Source organism: Condylura cristata, unplaced genomic scaffold (genome assembly GCF_000260355.1).
Source record: "Condylura cristata isolate star-nosed mole 26May11 unplaced genomic scaffold, ConCri1.0 scaffold00024, whole genome shotgun sequence".
NCBI lineage: Eukaryota > Metazoa > Chordata > Mammalia > Eulipotyphla > Talpidae > Condylura > Condylura cristata.
In genome coordinates this window covers 14,217,514-14,229,928 of record NW_004567125.1, presented here as the reverse complement: position 1 = coordinate 14,229,928, position 12,415 = coordinate 14,217,514, and positions in this window count along the sequence as shown.

Here is a 12,415-nt window from a genome sequence, read left to right as displayed (position 1 = left end):
CTGGATATTTATCTTATATATTATTATATATTACTCCAGTGTTTAAATATTGGTAACTAAAAATTGTGCTTGAAAGTCTATGTGAGCTGTAGTATTTAGACTCTCATATTGTCCAAAATCAGACCATATTCAGATCTGTACCTCAGATATACCCCAGCATTTTGCTTTATAGATAAGGTCACTGAAGCCCAACGATGTTAAGCGATTTACTCAAGGCCACACAGCAAACGTGACAAAAATGGCACTAAACCAAGTTATTTTGTCTCTACATTTAGTGTGATTCTGAATCCAAAGCGCTTTCATTTTACCAATTTTCATAACAGGTTTCAGCGTCTAGGAAAACAGCAAATGTTCTTACAGGTACCGGCAATCTACTAGGGACTAAAGTCAGCCATCAAGAAATTAGGCAAAAATACGAAAAGGGGAAAATAAAATTTTAAGAGGTAAGCAAGCAACAGAGCAAAATTAACACAGACAGACACACGTACACACACGCCAAACCCTCAAACCTCCCTTGGCTTCCTGCCTATGAACCAAAAGGGGGAGTGTGAGCTTCTTGGCGCTGTCGGCAGGTGCCTCCTTCGCGAAGGCCCCACCGTCCTCCACTTCCTGAGGTGGCAGCGGCGGAACAAAGCCAGCAGAGGAGACTCAGTCTCCTCGTCTCTGTCCCGGCCCAGGCCTCACAGCCTCTGCCTCCCCGCGACTCCTGGGGGAAGCTTCGAGATGAAGCGGAAGGTACTCGTCATCACCTCCATACTGCAGGCGCAGCTCCCGGGGACAGGTAAGCGGACACATGGATGGACCTTTCAGAGCCTCTGTGCGCGTGGGCGAGGGCTCGAGGGGGGTGACGAGCAGGTGTCTCCCTCCAACGCCATCCTCCCCAAATCAAGGGGCCGCTGCGAGGGGCAACAGGCTCAGTCCCCGCACGGCCTCGTTTCTACCCAGCTGGGCGTCCGTTTAGAGCCCACTGCTTGAGCGCTCACCTGCCCAAAATGGAGATCGTTCCAGTGATAGGAGAGAAAAGTTGGGAGGGGGGAGAGGCAGGATGAAGACTAACTGAGGCAGGCCCGGTGTGGAGAGGAGAGAATGTAACTGACAGAAGCTGGGTGGGGCAGGGAAGCTCAAGCAGGCCAAGTCTCTCGTGGCGACACTCTTCTCGGCTCTGCGTCTCCTTTGACCCCTTCGCTGGCCCATCACTTGGCTCCCTTCCATCTTCCTTTGCCAGCAAAGAACATTTCGCTGGTTGTCAGGCAGGCTCACGGCTATGGCCCTGGCTGCCTTGAAGGCCCCCAAGGCGCCAGGGCTGAGAGAGGCTGGTTGAAGGAGGGAAGCAGCCTCCCTCCCGCGGGTTTGTGTGGGACTGCGTTGTCCTGGCTGCGTCTGGTCCCCATGCCCTGAGCAAAGGTTGTCTGTGACACACTGGGCTCAGTGACTCACCACCACCTCTCACTCCAGGCAGCTCTAGCCAGGCCAGAAAGCCAGAGATGCTGGCAGAATGTTGGGGACTGACGAGAGAGTGTCACTTGAGTTACCATAGTATCGAGCAGCCGAGGACAGAGCACACTCCTCAGCACATTCCAGTTCAGGGGAGCCTACTTTTTTGGGCAGTTCTTTCATTTCCATCATTTTCTCTGGGTGAGATAGTGAGGAGGGTAACAAATGGACAGTCTTAGGGGGCTGGCATCGTGGCATTTTTTACAAGAAATGAGACGAGTTGGATTTGAATCTAAAGCAACAGGGAGGATGGACATAGGCAAGAGTCGTTCCAACACTTAACAGCTCACCTCCATGGAGGACAGTGTTTCTGGACAACGGTGGGAGGGACAGAGGCCTCTGGTACGTCTATTCCTGGCAGGGCCCGTGGCTCAGACCTGGCTCCTTCACACCCAAGGGATCCCGGGGACGAAGCAAGGGCACGCTTTCTGTACGATCACAGCTCTCTCTTCTCAGAAAAGCCTTGGGTATGAGTCACCCAAACTGTGGGTTGGGGACACCGGAACAATCCCTGAGCTGCCCATCTTTGGGGTGTGGAGGGGGAAAATAAAGGACATGGTGCTGGAACATCTTGTGAATCCAGAGATTGGGGGCAGCTCAGACTCTGGTCTCCCAGCTTGAGAATTGCATTTGGCAGGATGTTTTACCACGCAGAATTTCCTTCCTGGTCCATCTTGGTTGGCCTCAGTGCTAAAGTAAGGGCAAGGTGAATTAGAAGCGAAAATGAACAGTTGCTTGGAAGCCAGTGGTTGCCAGAGTCCCACTGTCAGCAGACAAGGTGGGGGGCAGGCCCCATTTCCATCAATAATGTACAGGAGGAAAAAAGTTTAAACTCATTGAATTTTTTTCATGTTTCAACGTCATTTGCTCTGCCAGTGTGAAGATTGTAATTTCAGCTATTTTTACATGATGTGGCGAGATCAAAGATTTTCAAAGTGCCCTACCAGGTTGTGACCAGGAAAGGGGAAGGCTTAGAGAGGCCTTCAACACCAGGCCGCTGCTGACAGAATTTGAGCTGAAGTCATTTCTCCTTTCTTGCTCAATTCAGTTACTCACCGCAGGCCCTTTTAGTGATGCTTTCCATGATGCTTCTTCATAAATCCCAGATAATTAGGATCGAAGGAAATAATGACAACCCATCTACAGGAGAAGGTGGTCTTTGCTGAGGCAGTCACAGGGCCTGAGATTAGAAGAGATAAATGGTGTACAAATAGCACAGCCATGTTTTGCCCTCGGGTCCTCGGTTCCTCCAGCCCCCTCCCACACCCTCCCCTCCTCCTCTGTAGCCATGAGCACATGCAGGTGTCAGTGTACCCAGTATACCCATGGCTGCATGTGATGGTAGAGTCAGGTCAACACAGAGAGAATCCCAACACTGCAGCTTTCCTAGCTGTGCAAACTTAGGCACATTTCTTAACCTTTCTGAGTTTCAATTTTCTCACTCTAATAGAAAGGTCACCTTCCTTGCCGAACTGTGAAAAAGAGAAGTGAACGTATAGCATCTGATAGAGAGCAGAGAGCTTATTACACTCTGGCCTTTTCTCTTGTTCTCGACATCCCGTAATAGGAAATAGAAAAGCCCATGGCTGGGGTTCTTAATTTGCTTTCAATTCTATCATGAAGCAGCACGGGGTATTTTCTCTGTTTGTTGAAATCCAACTCAACCTTGTTTGATTTTTGAACAGACTCGTATGAGCACAAGAACAGAGTCGGGAGGTAGTAGGTGGCAAGCAGAATTGGGAACCAGGACCAAAGTTTCAGCAGGTCATAGGGTGAGCACGATAACTATCATTTGTATTTTTCAGATATTTACTCTATAGGGCATATCCCTTCCCCCATCCTTCCCTTGCCCCACAAGTGAAAACTTGCCTCAGACAGACACACACACACAATAAATAGTTTAGGGGAGGATATTAAGGCCAGGTCCAACTGGTAATCTCTGGCCAGTGTGCAGCCTGATTTTGAAGCCAAATGGTTGATATGGGTGCCTGATGGTGAGCCATTTATACGGAAATTTCTCGCTTAAAAAGTATTTATTTATTTATGCATACAAGAACTGGAGCACAGGCCAGAGGCGGGGGGCTGGGGGTAGAGAACTCACCAGAGACAGAGTGGGGAGAAGAAAAGGCAGATTGACTGAAATATGCTGCTGAGGGGAGCAGCGGGGGTGGGGTCAGGTGAGGTCTGCCGTGCCATGTGGGTCACCTCCCTGGCTGGGATCAAACCCTTGCTGCAGTGGCTGTGTTAGTTCCAAAACGCTATGCCTTAATCCATTGTACCACGAGGGAGGGCCCAGGAAATTTCCCATTTTTAAAAAACTGAAGCAGGCCCTCCCTCGTGGCACAGTGGGTTAAAGCACAGCACCAGGAAGCTAAAGCACTTCAGTGCAAGTTCAATGCCCAGCCTGGAGGTGATACACATGGTGCGGCAGACCTCTCCTGACCCGTCCGCTGCTTCCCTCAGCAGTGTACTTCGTGGATCTGCCTGTTCTGCTCCCCACTCTGTCTCTGGTGAAGCCTCTCACTGCCCCTACACCTCTGGCCTGTACCCCAGTTCTGTATGCACAAATAAATAAATTTAAAAAAAAAAAAACTGAAGTAACATTGGTTTACAGCAATGGAAATGGAAATTTTCAAGCACCAGATACAGATATTTGCTTAACCTGCTTGGGGCTGGTAGCTTTTAAGCGACACTGGACCAGCTTTCCATCCATGACATTGTCCCCAGTGATTGACTCGACCTCCACACTGGCTCTGCCCCATCAGATGAATTCTTCTGTTTTCAGCTTCAGCATGTCTCAGAATTGCTAGCATAGAGCCCACAATAGCAGCCCCCAGATAAAAGTAGTCGTAGGAAGCCCTGGCTTAGGTGATTAGCCAATGCTATATTGACTTAAATATTCTTCGTCTTAAAATGTTTTGATTTAATTTTCACTGGATATACCCTTTTAATTTCAAGAGACCCAAGCTTTGGGTATCGTGTTTTATTTGGAAAGGTTCGGCACGACTAGAAAATCTTGTATTAGCATTGTTCAAATGCACCCCTGGGAATCTTTTCTCTCCTGAATCTTATTTACCTCTGGACCAGCTAATTGATTAAATACATCACGGGAATAATTCCAAATAATTATCCTCTCTGCTTGAGTGAAGTTTAGGTCTTTTCACACGAAAGTGATGATAGATTCAACCAGTTTGTGCCAACATTCAGCCAATTTGGTTAAAATAATCAAACCAGTCATTGGACCTGTTCATTAAAACAAAATGATCATTTAGTCAGTGCAAGTACGGAGCCATTTCATTCAGCCTAAATAATTGATCGTGTCTGTGGTCCCTGAGGAAAATGATGCCTCACATTTGCTCCAAGTCACATCTCAGCACGAAGCACAACAGTAACCGCTGTAGAGTGAATTAAAAGGAAGACGAATAAGGGAATTCTATGTTTCCACGTGATTCCCTGATTTCTTAGAGATGGTATATTGGAAGGGCGTTATTGGCCCTTTCCTCAAAAGAGCTTCACATTAAAATACTTAAAAATAATCAGACTAATAGAAGAGATAAGGTAATTTAGGCAAACAGGATAATTCAAAATTAGTTGCCAGGAGGGGAGACGCTAAGACCCTACTGTTATTAAAATTTTCTGGTTGTAAAATTTCTGTTAGAGAACATTAACTAATGAACTAATAAACTGATGAAAGGTGGCTTGTATGAAAGGCCTGCAGATGACAGCATAATCCACAGAATCCAATTTCTCAATTGCCTGAAAACAGGAACAAAAAGCAATTTGTTTAATCATAATAGTCTAGCTTGGCCTCAGTTACTAAATTGATATTCCAAATAGCTATGGTTCCCCCTCCCCTTCGAGTTATTTTAGCAAACATATCATAAAGTCAGTGAGTTACAAAAAATTTTAAATCCATAATCTTTCAAAGTCAGCTCAGTAACTTTCATTTTCACTTCATGCCCCATTCCAGTACTTTTTTGCAAGTATATACTCATTTATACATATTTAACATTTTGTGTGCTTTTTAAACTATCGTATTATGAGCATTTTTTTTCATACTTAGCCTTCATGATTTTTTAAAGATTTATTTATTTATGCAGACAAGAACTGGGGTACAGGCCAGAGGTGCGGGGGAGGGGGTAATGGACAGAGTTGGTGAGAGAAGTCACCAGAGACAGAGTGGGGAGAAGATCAGGCAGAGTGACTGAAATACACTGCTGAGGGGAGTAGACAGGAGTGATCTGCTCTGCCATGTGGGTCACCTCGCTGGCCAGGGATCGAACTCATGCTGCAGTGGCTGTGGATAGCTTCATAGTGCTGTGCTTTAACCCGTTGTGCCACCAGGGAGGGCCTCATGATTGTTTTTAATTACTATGTAAACTTCCAAAGTTTTTGTATCATATTTTCTTTACTCTTTCCTTACTGTCGGACATTTGGACTGTTTCTAACTTATGTTACTATAACCTTAACATTTTCTTATGAATCGCTTCCTTGGGCTAATTTCTCCTGGACTGACAATTAAAAGAATAGGTTAAAGTAGAAAAACACTTTGCAAAATACTTTAACTTTCTCTTGAAAATAAAGTTCTTTCCCAACTTCCTGTGAACATCGGCAAAGATTTCTGTCTGTAGGGAGCAGGCAATGTGATGGAAGCAGCTGGAGACCGAGGCCACGGAGTCAGAAAGAGGGAGCTCCAGGCCCTCCCCAGTGCCTCACCACTAGCTGCCCGCCTTCAGGGCTTGCGCTTCCTCTGGAAGATGGCGATCATAACTTGTACCTCTGACTGAGGATGGTGGAGTAGAGCTGCTATTCAGAAGTGTCTCCACACAAAAGGGGCTTGAGATGCATACCTGCTGTTATCCTATGTGCCTCAGTTTCCCAAGCTGCACAATATCATCCCACCCCACTCTCCCACACCCCCCACACCTCCCTATGCAATAAAGTGGAAACCCTGGGACTAACATGCCGTTTTCTTCTTTGATACCAAACTGCAATGTAAGCTTAGGCAAATCAATCAAAAATGTTAGAACGAGGGCAGCAGAGTGCTTGCGCAGTTCAGACCTCGTCCCTCAGCAGCCTTCCCTTCCCTTCTTAGTTACAAGCGCCTCCCTGTGCTTTCTCTGGCTGGACCCTCTCTGCGTCACCATCCTGCAAGAGGTAGAAGAGGTAGTAAGATTCTCCTTTTATAAATGCAGAAAATGAGATTCTGAGGCTTGATGACATGCCAAAGAGTAGAAGGCGGCCCCCAACAACAGTTACACCAATTCGTTGTTCAGGACAGTGCTCTAGAATGTTCTACACAGTCTCTGTACCAGGTCCGTGCTCGTCAGTTGCAATATCATAAACCCAATGAGTGAATTCAAAGTGGATTTTTTTAAGGTATTTCCCTTGGGAAGCACTTACTATTTTCCTCTCAATGGTTGAAGTAAATTCTTCTTTTGACGATGAATACTCTCATCGCATATAAGTATTTTTGCTAAATGATGAAATGTTAATGTAACACTATGTTTTTTTCAGACATATTATTATGTCTGAACTCATATTTTCACCAAATCTGGTAAAATCCATATTTTCCATTGTATCCTTAACCTCAAAACTCTATTTTGGAGTTTTCTGAAGAAAGAAGGACCTCAGTTTCAAATTGTTTTTATGTGCAGGGATCTGCCACTATGAAATGGGTGGAACAGATAGGTAAATCAAAATGTAAATTAAATCATAGTTAAGAGACTTGATTCTAACTACTAGCCTGTAACTGATCTCTGTAGAACAAATCTTCATATGGTGGGTAGAGTTTTGTGTGTGTGAGGTTTTCTAAAAGAATAGCAGGCCACAGCACAGAGACTGAACTGAGACCCCTACAGAATGCTTGGGGAGTGGGAAAATTGCCTTTGAATGAAGATGTTTTCAATGATTTCTCAATTATTTGTGTCAAGTTTTTGCTGCCAGTCCCCTCGCATCTGCCTGGGCTGCGCTCAGGGAGGACAAATCCTTGTGCTGTGGAGCAGAGCAAACACACGGTCGATTAAAGAGCCAAATATTTGAATATCTGTGACCCAGTGGCTGCTCCCAAAGCTGACTGGGAAGAATGTTGGGGGAAAAGAGAGGTTCCCGGTGTCCGAGAGCCCAACAGAACATGAGTAGGTGGGAAGGAGTCATTTGTACATTGTTGTGACAAGCTTTGTGGTTAGGGAGACTGCCTCCTGTGTTAAACCACCATTTTGATGATATACGTTTAGGATCGAACAGATCCCAACGTCTCTCTATTACTTAGCTACAAGTCAGCTGTCTTGTTGTATTTCACCATGTCACCACATGCCCTACTGTTCTGGCTCTAAGATTTAGCGGGGTGATAGTGTAATATGAAGGGAGGTAGAATGCCATTTTGTCTTGGGGGCTGGGAGTGAAGGTGGGGAATTGGAAAAGAGCTTACAGGGAAGAGTAGAGAGGACTCAGCCTTCCTGGTCTAGGGCCAGAGGTGGCAGCGGTGACCCACTGCCAAGGAGGCAGACTGGCCAGAGCAGCTCCAGAGAGAAGACAGCTGAGCCCGGAGTGTCCATCATGGTAACAGCCCAGGCCTGAGCCCCATCCTGCAGGGCATAGCTCAGCATGACCGTTGGCAAACCTGCATGTCAGGGCATGTCTATCTGTGTGTTCTGGTGGGGATGCAGCTGTCCACAGCCCAGGACGCATGAGCTATACTATGTGTGCTGTGTGTCTGAGTACGTGTTCAGGCATATTCTGGGGTGAGTGCCCAGGTACGCACGTACTGGTGTACCTGATGCACATGTGTGCATGCCTGCTTGCTGATGGATGTGTACTGGTTCCACAGGTCTGCGTTCTGTGTGCACCAGCATGTGGGTTTGTGTGTCTGGTGTGTGTCTCTAAGAAGAGGCAGCAGCAGCTGGACACTTCCTTAGAAGGAAGGGCCAGCGTCGCGTGAGCTTGGACTTGGCAGTCTGGGTAGGTAAACAGCAGGTCTGAGATAGCCCTGAGCACATTTCAAGGGTTCTGTGCAGAAGGGACACAAGAAAAGGTCATCGAAATTGGAGGATTATGGAGAGGTGGGAGCTGCTTCTTCATAGATTCAGAGACTTTTCAGGTTGGTGGGCTCCAGTTCCCCTCAGACATCTCCCGCCTCCCAAGTAAAGCTGGAGTCTTTCCTTCTTTAATTTCTTCCAGTTACCTCTGCTTAGAATGCTGACTTCCCCAACCCGACCTGTGGAAAACTTGTCCACCCCCTTAAATTCAAGACCAGAGGTGTGGGGAATCTCCCGGGCCCACTGTTGACATTGTTATCAGAGTTAAATTGACAAAAGAAGGTGGAAAATTGTTGTTGTTCTCAGAATTCAGGGTTAAAAGCCCAACACAAATAACTGCTTTCAGTAAACCCTTCTCATGGTGGACGCCCAGCACACAAAAACCAGTCAGCAGAAAATACCAGTAGCTCCCCAGATTCTCGCCGGTTTTTCCATCTTCTGAGTTGAGCTAAAATAGTCCAACTGCATTGGATACTTTTCTTTTTTCCTGCCCTAATAATAGATTGGCCAACGACGCTCTCAGGCGGCTCCTGGTTACGGACCTGGGCCAGCAAGAGTTGGTGTGGCCACACAGATGTTTTTTTTTTTTTTAAAAGATTTATTTATTTATTCATATAGAACTGGGGTACAGGCCAGAGATGGAGAAGGTGAGAGGATTCACCAGAGACAGAGAGGGGAGCAGAACAGGCAGATTGATGAAATACACTGCTGAGAGGAGCAGCAGACGGGTCAGGAGAGGTCTGCCGCACCATGTGGATCTCCTCCGGGGCAGGCGGGAATCGAACTCATGCGGAAGTGGCTTAAGCTTCTTAGTGCTGTGCTTTAACCCGCTGCGCCATCAGGGAGGGCCAGATGGTTATTTTTAATATCAGATTATTAAAGCCATTCTCTCAGTCATGCAACTTATTGGTGAATAAATATTTACCAAGCAGCAGGCACATTCCCCAAGTCAAACCAACAACCCCACAGTTGGACCCAACCGGCCTGTTGGCCAAACCAGTATTTAGAGATGGAAGTCGACCACTGAAAGCTGATAAATAAAAGAAAGTTCCCCTGGTCCTCAGGATATGTTCTCGGTTTTTATGATGTAGTCTTAATTTGCCTGTGGGCTTACTTCTGTGTGGTGTGGTTTAATTTTTATCATTTTGTGAGCCCTTGCTAATTTCCATGCTGAGTTTAATAACAAAGGAGGTGAATATCAGGAGATATCACCCAGGACTGTTTTCAGCTGGGCTAGAGAGCTTCAAAAAGTCCCTCTTTAATTCCTCAGATTAGAGAGAAATCTTTGTCTTTTCTCCCACTTAACGATCAATGCTTCAAAGCCCAGACCTATATAAAATACACAAATGCTTTCTGGACAAAATGAATCTTGTTCATTTTCTTTGAATTTCAGTGGGAACAATAAAGATTGAGCTACAAAAGGTTGTCAAAGAGGATTATTCTTTTTCTTTCTATTAAGTGTAGAGGCTTCAAAAGAACAGCTCAGAGAGTCAAATAATTGTACCCACCGCAGCCCACCCACCCATCTCCCTGCTGACCTGGTCTGTGAAATCCCCTTTAAGAAACGTGGCCAGCCCTCACCTACCCATTGCAAATGCTGTATTATTAAATGTTCCCATCCACAATTCCACGAGGGAGGCTTCTATAAAGCAAACTCCTTCCATTTCCACCTAGCACGTTGTCAGGAATAGTGCTTCACGGGGAGAGGAGAGGAGCCTCTAATTTTCAAAGCTTTATAAGCTCATCTTGGAAAGGGAGCTACTTGGAAACCAGAAATGGGTTGTGAATAAAGTTATAATCCCAAGCGCTTGCAACCCAAAGGGGCCACAGAAAGAATATGGAAGGGAACATTTAGAGAGCAGTTTTTGATCTTTGTGGCAATTTCTTGATTTCATTGATTGGGGAAAAATACATCCATTAGTTTCTAGCAATGATTCCAGCCACAAAGTCTCAGACTTTATGCTGATTGAATTCCTGGTTTGAATTCAGACTATTGCATCCTCAGAAAATTCCTGTTAGCCATTTTGAAGAGCACAAAATGGCTTCTCTGTGCTGAGGTAGTGAGATGATTTGCCTACCTGGGGATTTCTAATTTAGGATTGAGCATTTTCTAGCAGCATTCAAATCCAGGTGATTTTTATTAAAAAAGAAAGAAAAGGAGGAAGGAGGGAGGAGTGGGGGAAGGGAGAGAAAGAAAGGAGGGTCCGAAGGAAAGAAGGAGGGAGGAAGGAAACCTCACTTTAAAATCGGACAATTATCTCAAGTTCAGGGCAAAGTGATCACCCAAGGGTCCTCTTTAGGGGGTCCTTTCTATGGCCCTGAAGCTCACCCTACAATGTTCTTTCAAATCCATGGTCTTTTCTCTGTCAAGTATGACCTGTGTCATCACCTCTCTTTCCTATCACTTCCATGCATTTTAAAAATAACACTTTCAGAGGGAATATACAAGTCACATTTAATGGCACTTTGAATTATGCAAACTCAAAATAATGTGATACAAAGAGGCTAATAAAGCATCAATTTATGTGCATTGTGCAGAGTAAGATGACTTAATTTTACATCTATTCTTCTGAGAAAGTGACTTGAATTTTGCATGGTCATCAGGATTTTGCAAAGTCGATACAGGATACCTTCTTGTGTCACATAACTTCCTTCTAACCATAAGTGGCTTCTGGTAACATCATGATTAGGTTGGGGTGCAGGCTAGGATGCTGTGAGTGAACTTTGCCTTCAGTAATAAGAATAGTAGATGATGGAGCCTTTGTGGAAAGTTTTCAGATCACAGTGGGGCTGGCCTGATATGACAGAGTTAGAGAACATTTCAGCTGGAAAGGACAGAATGTCTAGATATTCCCAAGGAAGAAATGGTGGCCCTAAAGATAAATAAACCATCCAAATGCCAGATAATCAGCAAGAGGCAGAATTAGTATTTAAACTCAGGACTTTTGCTTCTTTCTCCAACTGTCTGTCCCCTGGAACACCAGTTCGTTTGCCCTGTTGTAAGTAAAGGGTGCTTTCACTCTGGCTGCTTGAATCTTACTGTTTGTGCTGAGGCTTCCTGTTGGAATAACAACCCCAAGAGAACTGCAGGGGCAGAAGGGGGTTGGTGGCTGGCTGTGTTAGCTCAGTCTGCCTGCCCAGAGCCTCAGCTCGTAGCAGACCAGCCACTTCCACCATCGGGGGAGGCGGGGTGGGAGAGACAGCCTTCAACTGTCTCAGGAGGTCAACAGGCACTGGAACCTCCCTACAGTAAGAGCCCACCCCAATGGCTAGGTCCACACTGCTGATGAACCTCATTTGATCTCCTTCCCCTCCAGCTTCTATAGGCCAGACTCCTGTTGTCCTGGTCTTTTGGGGTGGCACAGGCCCAGATCTGCTGGTATACAGGACTACAGGCTGTGTGAGGACAGGGAGCCGCCCTGGCTCCTGGCTTCATCATCTGCTCTCTGGCAGCCACTGGGAGAAAATCAAGTGAGCAATCTACCCAGAAGCCTTTCAGAAAGAAGAAGGCGGGCAGGACATAGGCAGAAAGACAGCTGTGAACACACACACATCCCGAAATAAAATACAGCAGGGGGCTTTTTGTCTCTGTAGGTGTTCAACAGAAGACTAATGAATGAATAACCTTATATAGTTACTGTCTAGTTTTAGCAAATATCATAGACCTCAACAAAACTTCTTTTTGTTTGTTTAATAGAGTTATGCACAAGGGGAACTTCTCCCACTAGATGAGGCTCCTGAAGGTTTTGTGCAAGAGAATATTATAACAGAGTTTGAGATATAGATTGTTGAATTCTTTAGTATTGCAAGGATTCATTTTCCTATAGAGCTATTTTCATGTGTGTGAATTTTCATGTACTGGATTTTGTAGTCACCAGATGTCT